Genomic DNA, 9,666 nt, shown 5'->3' on the forward strand with positions numbered 1-9,666 from the left:
CTAGCTAGCGAACGTTCAAAATAGCGAGCGTCCGTCTCCTCTTTGGTTGCAGGGAGCGCTCGCACAAGTCAATTCCGGAAGTGGCCCTGTCAGTTTTCGATTGCCTGCTATTTCATTCTGCAAACATACTTGAATCGATTAATGGCAATCACTATATTAATTACCTTAATTGTTATTCACATGTTTGCAATCCTGGTTTTTTTTTCAATGTCAATAAACTTTATTCTTGTTAGTGTGTGTCATTTCTTTCGCAGAATACGTACGATTTGACCAAGGGGATGGTTTTTCTAAATTAAAAGTTTGTTTGAATGCTACTAATCTTTTGCGTTTTTTTTTATAGGCAGATTTTACTAGTTTAATCTTTATATTTAAATTAGCTTACGCATGTCACTGCATCAAGCCTATGATAACTCACATTATATTTGTGAGGGTGTAGGTCACATGACTCATACAATAACCAATAGAATGGTTCCTGTTTATTTACAAAGTACATTAGCCAATCAAATTTTTTCTAGGACCTTTATTAAAACTGTTTTGTGTAAAAAAAATCATTGCCATCATGAGAGCCAACGCTTTCTGTAGGCGCGAACTAATGATCCTCACTGAGGTGATGGACGAGCGCATCACAAACCATCCGCCCCCCATCACCAATCTCCGCAAGCGGAGGGCCTACGCGGAGGTGCGCAGCCGCCTGCGTTCCCTCGGTTATCGCCGAAATATCGGACAGCTGGAACGCAGGTGGTCGGATCTGAGGCGCAGATCCCCACGCCTGCTGGACCTTTTGCGTCGCCGGATTGTGCAAAGTGTTTCTGTGTATGTTTATATATTTTTATTTTTTCTGCGTAGGCATGTTTACAGTATAGCCCTGTTTGTTTATTTTGGACATACCTGCGTGTGCATGTTTACAGTATAGTCCTGGTATTTTTTAAATATTTTTTTTCTCATACCTGCGTGTGCATGTTTACAGTATAGCCCTGTTGTTTTGTTTTGTTTAATTTGGCAAAAAAAAAAAAGGACATTTGTAATTAAAAATGTTTTTCTCCATCATTTAGGGGCAGAGCGGAGAGTCAGACGTGTGGCCTGTCCCCTATCCCCCACTCCCACCCAAACATCCCCTGCCCACTCTTCCCCAAATTCCCCCTCCACCCCAGACCTTGCCGTCCCTCAGTCCTCTCCCTCTCCTCACATTACCATCCCTCCAACTTCCCCCTCCCCTCAAACCCCCCCTCTCTTTTCCTCACCCTCCACTTCCTCAAACATTACCCCTCCTCCTTCCATGAGCCACTGGCCCACCTCAGATGAGGAGGAATTCGGGGCTCCAGGCCCAGTCAGCAGTGTGACCGGTATGTTTACATTTTAAACTATGGTTTTTTTTTATAATTTTTTATTTTGGTTGATGTTGTCCTTTTGCCTGTGCAGTTCAAAATAGTAAAGTAGTTCAAATGTTTTTTATATATATCTTTGTGAAACAATGTCAAGGATGTTTTCCCTTACACATATGACACATGTCCAAACACTCACACTTTCTTGTTTACGGTACCAACAAATGTCATAGTTTTGCTTAGGTTTAATACATATGTTTTTTTTGTTATTTCTTCTTTTTGGGCCCTAATTTGTTTTAAATCTTTTCGTTTTGCATTCCTTTTTTATTGGACATGTTTTTGTAACTGATGTTTGTTTTTTCTATAGTCAGAATTTTTTGTGGGTTTTTAAAATCTAAATGAAGGTGTCATTTTAGTAAGCCGCACATTTTTTTTCCCCACAGAGGACCAGAGGCGTAACGAGGCAATTGCTGCCGGATTGCTTGATCTCCGGGGCCATGTCATTGCCATGCTGGTGGCATTGGACCACTAAGTTTTTTTCTTTACCAAAAAAAAGTTTATTTTGAATTATTTAAGTCTCATTCCTTGTGTGTAAATCTTAGATTGTTGAACCTTACATAAGTCTACTATTTGTCCCTGTGTTTTTAAGTAATGTAAATTTGTTTGTAGAAAGGTCAAGTAAGTATGTAAGCTTGCACATTAAACACGTAACAATACCAATAGGTTTGTAGAATTAACGTCAAAAATCAAATAATTATTTTTTGGGCTAATGTAAAAATTAAGGCTACCTGCTTAGGCCTAAAATTGAAAACATACTGATTCACCATAATACCTTTGGTGTTTGTTTTTAGCAACAAAGCAGGGTACAAAAGTTTAGAAATTAAGAAATTACAGTATTAGGCATTAAGCAAGTTTGCATTTTTTTGAACAGGTTACACTTGGTTGTAATTTACGAAGGAAATGGTTGGTTAACGAAAAAAATAAATTTATTGCGCACAAATAATAAACACCAAGTGAATTGACAAAATAAATTCACACATTGAAAACACACACAAAAGTCCAAACAACACCAAAATCCCCCAAAAAATAAATAAATCAGGAACTGTTTGAAGAAGTAGCATGCCAACATGAATCCACAAATGAGGAGAAGAAATCATTGTTCCCGAAGTTATATCCAATGTGTCCACATAAAGTGATTTGTGTTGATCAGGTAGTATGCATGGATTTTTATGGTCATTTTAGGGAATAAAACAAAAACAAACAAAAAAAAAAAGTTAAAAGTGTACAATAAAATATTACATGTCTACATTGTGTCAATTAAATTAATTTGTGGAAATAATTACCTAAAAAATCTTGCAACAACTTGATCGCGTATGGCCCCCCCACATACTGACCTCCAACCAACCTCGGGGGGGCCGTCTTCAGGCAAGGCATCCTCTGGCTGCATTGGGACACCACTCCTTATGGCAATGTTGTGAAATATCCCACACAGGACCACAATTTTCGAAACCATAGCCGGCAAATACATGAGGTCGCGACCAGAGCGCTGGAGGCATCTGAATCGGCCTTTTAAAAGGCCGATACAGCGCTCCACCACCTGCCTGGTGGCTGTAAGTGTGGAATTATACTGACTTTGTGGCCCTGGTGTGGGAACCAAATAAGGAGTGTGCAGCCAGGGCATGCAAGGGTAACCTCTGTCTCCTGTGAAAATATAAAAAACAACATCAGGACCATTGTGTACCAAGCTTTGCATTGGTTTCAACAGAAGGTGTCAACTTACCCAGAAGCCACGCATCACCAGCTTGTAGGTTGTTTAATTTGTGCCAAATCCCTGATTGCCGGATGACGAAGGAATCATGTGCACTGCCTGGGAATTTGGCATTCAGGGACAGGATCTGGAGGGAGGCATCACATACCACCATTACATTCATCGAATGAAAGTGCTTGCGGTTCCTAAAAATTGCCTCTAGCCTTGCTGGAGGCTGAAGTGGTATGTGAGGGCCATCCACAACCCCTATGATGTGCGGGAAGCCAGCAATTTGGTAAAATGTATCCTTCACCACATTAAGGGAACCCATATCCAATGGCATTTTAATAAAATGATGGAGGTGTTTAAAGAGTGCATCCATCACTGCTCTCAGGATCCTTGAAAAGGAGGATTGGGAGATTCCTGCGACTATTCCCACGGTGGTTTGAAAGGATCCTGAGGCACAAAAATGTAACACCGACATTAATTGCGTAAGTGGTGGTATTGCTGTAGGACTGTCAATTTGCCGTTCAAGATCACTCTCTATTAATGAGAGAGTGTCTATGATGATTTTTGGTGGCAATAAAGTTGATAATATTGAAACAGCTATGGCAGCATTGAGTAAATGCCTTCTGAAGGAGAATAAACTTTGGTGGGAAATCGCGGCTTTGGAGAAATATAAAGCAGAACAGATTATTCCCAAAGGTCTCCAGATAAAAAAATTACCGACATTTGCTGACTCAGAAGAAGCTTTTACTAAAGAGTGGACTTCTATTTTAAACTCCTGTTCTTTTCAACTAATGGAACCTATTTTAAAAGAAAGGAGAAAAAACCTGAAAACCTTACATGAAAGAATAGAAATATTACAAGGGCTAATTAGACCTCTAGAAGAACAAGAAGATTGCATAGAGTTAGGAAAAGAAATAGAAGAAAAAATAGAAAAGAACACTAGAAAACTTATAAAAAAGAAGTGGAGGAAGTTCCAAAGGGATTTTGACTTTTTTAAAAAAGGTAAAGAGAGGAAGAAACCAAAGAAAATGAACAATTCAAAAAAAGAAAAAGAAATATGTGAGGAACCAATTTTCTTCAAACCAAGGCAGAGATCATACACCCAAAAAGAATATCCTCAAAGAAAGGAAACATATGTAAAACCTTACAGGAATGTATTTAAAGAAAATCAGCACAATAGATCTCAACAATGGGAGAACACAAGAAGACAAGATAATTAAAGAAGATTTAATATTGAGCCAAGTGAGAAATGGATTACACCCAGAAGAACATACAAAAGACCATATTACCGACAGCAGAGAACTGAAACTAATGTAAGAAACAGATTTGCTCCATTGGAAGAAGAACCAACCACATCCAGACCTTTTTTAGAAAGAGGAAGATGGAGAACCAATTGGAAAACCTAGTAAGGAAAAAGAAAAGAGGAAAAAGAGGAGGACGGGTGAAAAAAAGAAAAAAGAAAAAGGAACGACAAATAATCGTGGAAAATGTTGAATCAGTCCATGAACAACCATGTAAGATTTTTAATTTGAGTGATAGACAGCTGACTAAAGATGAAGAAAACGCTCTTCAACGAGGTTTAAAATTTGCCCCATCTAGAGGGATGGATTCTTTTAAAACCTTCCTGGATATACAAAGGTTCATAAGAAAAGTAACCCTGAAGAAATTTTTTGAAATGCAATAGACTAAACCAGAAGAACATATTGAAATACCACCTTTTAAGAAGAAATCCACTTTTTATCCTGCCCACATTAAAGGACATTTTATTGAATGTTTTACCAAATTGGTGTTAGATGATATGGAAAAACTTTCAGAGAAAAAATGTATAAAAAGATGGAATATGACACAGAAAGAAAGGATGGCGATTAAAGATTTAAGAGATGATAAAAATACCATTATCAAACCATCCGATAAAGGAGGAGGGATAGTGCTAATGACCCGTGCCAAATACGAACAAGAAATTAATCATCAGTTGACTAGTGAATCATATAAAAAACTCAAAAGTGATCCAACAGGAAAAATGAAGAAAAGTTTTGAAAAACTTCTAGAAGATCACCTAATGAAAGGTTCAATAACAAAGGAGGAAAAATAATTTTTGGAGATTGACAATGCATTAACACCCACAATCTATATCCTGCCTAAAATTCATAAAAGTGTTACAGATCCACCTGGAAGACCAATTATTGCAGGATGCAATAGCCTAACAAGTAATCTCTCAACTTTTGTTGACTATCATCTTCAACCCATAGTGAAAGAAAATCCCTCATATTTAAAGGACACAACAGATACCTTACAGAAAATAAAGAAAATACAATGGGACAATAACCTTATTATGATATCTGCTGATATCACTTCTCTATACACCATTATAAAGCACACAAAAGGTATCAAAGCCATCTCCTGGTATTTGAATAAAACTAATATGGAGGAAAAAAAGAAGAGTTTTATTATGGATAGTATCCATTTTATACTTTTTAACAATTATTTTTACTTCAATGGTGATTATTTTATACAGCAAGTAGGCACAGCTATGGGTACCAGGTTTGCCCCGAGCTAGGCTAACCTCTTCTTAGCCAAATGGGAGGAGGATGCTGTGTTTAAAAACTCAGCATGGAGGGCAAACCTGGTATCCTGGAATCGATATATTGATGATATTCTGTTTTTCTGGAGAGGAACTGTTGAAGATCTAGAAGAGTTTTGCAATTATTTGAATACCAACTCTCTAAACATTAAATTAACATTTAATATTAGCAAAGAAAGCATTAACTTTCTTGATTTGACCATCTATCAAGAAAATGGTACATTAAAGACCAAATGTTTCCATAAACCGACAGATACGAACAGCTTTATACATAAGAACAGTGAGCATCACCACAGATGGTTAGACGGTGTTCCGAAAAGTCAATTTTTACGAGTAAAAAGAAACTGCACGGATGGCGAAATTTGTGAAGAACAAATGAAAAAGATGGAGGAAAAGTTTTTGTCAAGAGGTTATAAAAGAGAAGAAATATAAAAGATAAAGAAAGAAGTGTATAACCTAGATAGAGAAACCCTCTTTAAATCAAAAGAAAAAAAGAAAAATCAGAATGTTAAAGAGTGGGCTTTTATCACCCAATATGGATCACACCATTAATTTTTAGAGGGTATTTTTAAAAAACATTGGCACATTTTACAAAAAGATTCAGTTTTATCTACAGTTTTACCTTCCAACCCTGTTTTTATATATAAGAAAGCTGATAACCTAAAAAGCAAACTGGTTAGAAGTGCTCTTGCCCAAAATAGCATTAACCCCATAAGAACGAAGGGGTTCCACCGTTGTGGATCATGCATCATGTGCAAAACAGTACCAAGAAAAGAAAACAGGTTTACTAGTTTTACTGTAAAAGGAAATAATTATTCAATTAATGACTTTATTACTTGTCATACAACCAATGTTGTTTATTGCATTGAATGTAAATGCGGATTATTTTACATAGGCCGCACCTCCAGAGCCCTTAAGACAAGAATGGCTGAACACACACGTAATATTAAAAAAGGCCTTGATACACATGCATTATCATGTCATTTTAAAAATAAACATGCATGTTCTACAAATGACATTGTTAATTTTATGGGAATAGAAAATGTGAAAAATAACTGGAAAAACAGAGATAAGGAAACAAGATTAGCACAAAGAGAAATGGAGTGGATTTACAAACTTAAAACTTTAATCCCTCATGGTCTTAACAAAGATTTCGAACTCAAATGGTTTTTATAGTTATTATTTCCCTATTTATGTCTCTTTTTAAAAAAGAAGAAGTCTGCATATTATCTGTTTCATATTTTAACCTTTTAGCCTATTTTTTAACTATTAATGATAATTTTCTTCTTTCCTTTATTATATGGCAATTCATCCTAAAATGTCCCTGAAAAAATCCTCCAAGAAAATGGCCGCCAAGACACTTCCTGTATCTATACACCAAAACCGGAAGTGGTCGGCTGTGCACTTCCGGTTTTCGCAGACAATTGAATAGAGCCAATAAGAGAGAATTTCAAGTTCTACCAGTAGTGGGAAGTATATGGACACCAACAAAGAGGTGTGGGAGGCTTCTCACACGCTTTCCACTGAAATCGTGGAACCGGAAGTGAAATCGCGGAACCGGAAGTGACGCGGGAACCACTTCCGGCGGCAAAATTAAGACACACTATAAAAGGAGAACTCATGCTGACCTGCACACAGCCTTGATAAAGAGCTTCCAGCTCGAAATGTGTCGGCGCTAGTCTGCAGGATCATATCCTTTAAGCCTGTGAGTGTCTGGACCAGGGTGCTATCCGGATCCCCTGTTTCCCCACCTAAATAGACACTCACCTATGTCACACGGTATGCATTGTATCACATATGGGACTTAAGTTTATGGACTACTTAGTTCCTAACATTCATTGCATATTCTGCTGCTTTATCTACATGTACTGTACATTCACTGTATACTCTGTTGCTATTTGTTTTTTATTCGTTTTCCCTTAAGCAATGTGGGAAATTTTTGTCTTATTTATTCTATATTCATTAAATATATTTTTTAACCTTAAGCGCTAGTGTCACTTTAAAGAATTTTATATTGAGTAATTCACCTGCGTTCGGTTTTTAGCTACTAAAAAAGGTCTATTCCCTAAACACCTTACAAGCAGTTTTGCAATTAAAAGATGATTGTTTTTGTGGCCTCAATTGATAAATCGCTACACCATCGATGAGCCCAGGCAAGTACGAAGAGACCATCGTCATTGCGGTAGACTATACCAGACCACAAGCTGAGCGAGCAGTCTTAATGGAAATTGTATGAGACAGTGACGTATCACTTGTTCCGTTCACATTTGGCGCTTGCATAAGATAATTTATGTACGCACACAAAACGCCTCGACACGCCTGCGTTTTTCCAACTCCACGCCCATCACCACCCCAAAACGGACAGTTCTGTCAATCACATTTGACATGTCACTTCCTGTTCGCTGTGTCTACGATCGACTGAAAAATGACCGCAATCAGATGTACGCACATGCGCACTGTTATACCGACGCATGCGTGGTTGGACAACATCGTCTGACTACGAACGAACGGCCACTTGCATCCGGGTCTGAATCAGGCCCAGAGTGACAAGTGATAAGAAAGTGATAAGGTGCCAGCCAATCAGCTCCCATTTGTCATGTTTCAAACACAGCCTGTTAGATGATAGTTGGGAGCTGATTGGCTGGCACCTTATCAGTTTCTTATCACTTTTCACTCTGTCTCCTAACACTGCTTACTAAATAGACCCCTTAGATTTAGTAGTACTTTCAACAAAATCAGTCAGACATTTGATTAATAAAATAGAAAGGTTTGGCTGACCCCTGGCGCTCACTATGTGTATTGTGTCTGGGTAATTGATAGGCTGCAGCTGCCCAATAAAGAAAAGTTGTGCAATCTTTCCAAAATGACTTGTATATAAAACATAGTCGCTGGAGCGCTTGTGGTTGCTCCTGGTAACCAGATAGGTGAAGTTGGAACTCTATTGATATTATCTATGAGAGATATTTATATATAGACACCATTTATATATTTTTCATTGCATTTTTTGGATTCACCTTTCTCAGCAACATACTCCTGATATTTATGTGATATTGTATTTAATAATTATATTATTGCATATTTTTTCCTATATTGATGTTTTTAATGTGTTATATTTTTTCACCGGTCAATTTGAATTTTTATTATCAGTAAAGATATACATTTAATACAATGGTGTGCTGATTGTCAGTTTATTTATATCAATCCTCTTGTAGTTTATTTAAGCGCAGAGATCTTTCACATTTTCATTTTTGGATACACCTGATTTTCAGGCATACATTTGTGTTACCACTAGCACATTTTCTCTTTGCTGCTAAATATTATTCAATCATTAGACTGTTATTTGCAACAATATTTTATATTAATATTTTTTAGAAGTCTAGTTCAATTAGCGCTGGATGGTTTCTTCCTTATTGCCACTATTAGCAATTGTTTCTTTAAAGAATATATTGTATATATCTCTGGTGAAGTTGTACTTTCACTTATAGTTCAATCACATTACTTATAATAGCTAGTAATGGTTATGCAGTAATGTGATATAATTATATTTAACGTGTCTCAATATTGTGCCTTCATATGTAGTTATGAGACCGGTGGCCGCCTGGCCGCAGGTTTCAATCCCGACAGCGGAATCCCGGCAAGTGATTTAACAGAGGCCCATGTTAATCCCGACGCCGAGGACACCAGCCCGAACGAAGGTATGTCCAGGGCACCCTTAGCATTAGCCGCGGGGGGAGGGTTAGGATTAGGCACTGTAGCGGGGTTAGGTTTGGGGGGGTTAGGGTTAGGCACTCGTAGGGGGGAGGGTTAGGCACCACCGGTGGGAGGTTAGGTTTAGGCACCCCCTTGGGAGGGTTAGGTTTAGGGTGCGGGTAAGGGGGTTAGGTTTAGGCACCTCTGGGGGGAGGTTAGGGTTAGGCACTAGGGGGGGAAGGTTAGGGTTAGGGGGGACAGGGGAGGGTTAGAATAGTCGGGATCTCCTCCTCGGGCCGTCGGCATTTCAATCTCAT

Source organism: Taudactylus pleione, unplaced genomic scaffold (genome assembly GCF_031769625.1).
Source record: "Taudactylus pleione unplaced genomic scaffold, aTauple2 ptg000366l, whole genome shotgun sequence".
Lineage (NCBI taxonomy): Eukaryota > Metazoa > Chordata > Amphibia > Anura > Myobatrachidae > Taudactylus > Taudactylus pleione.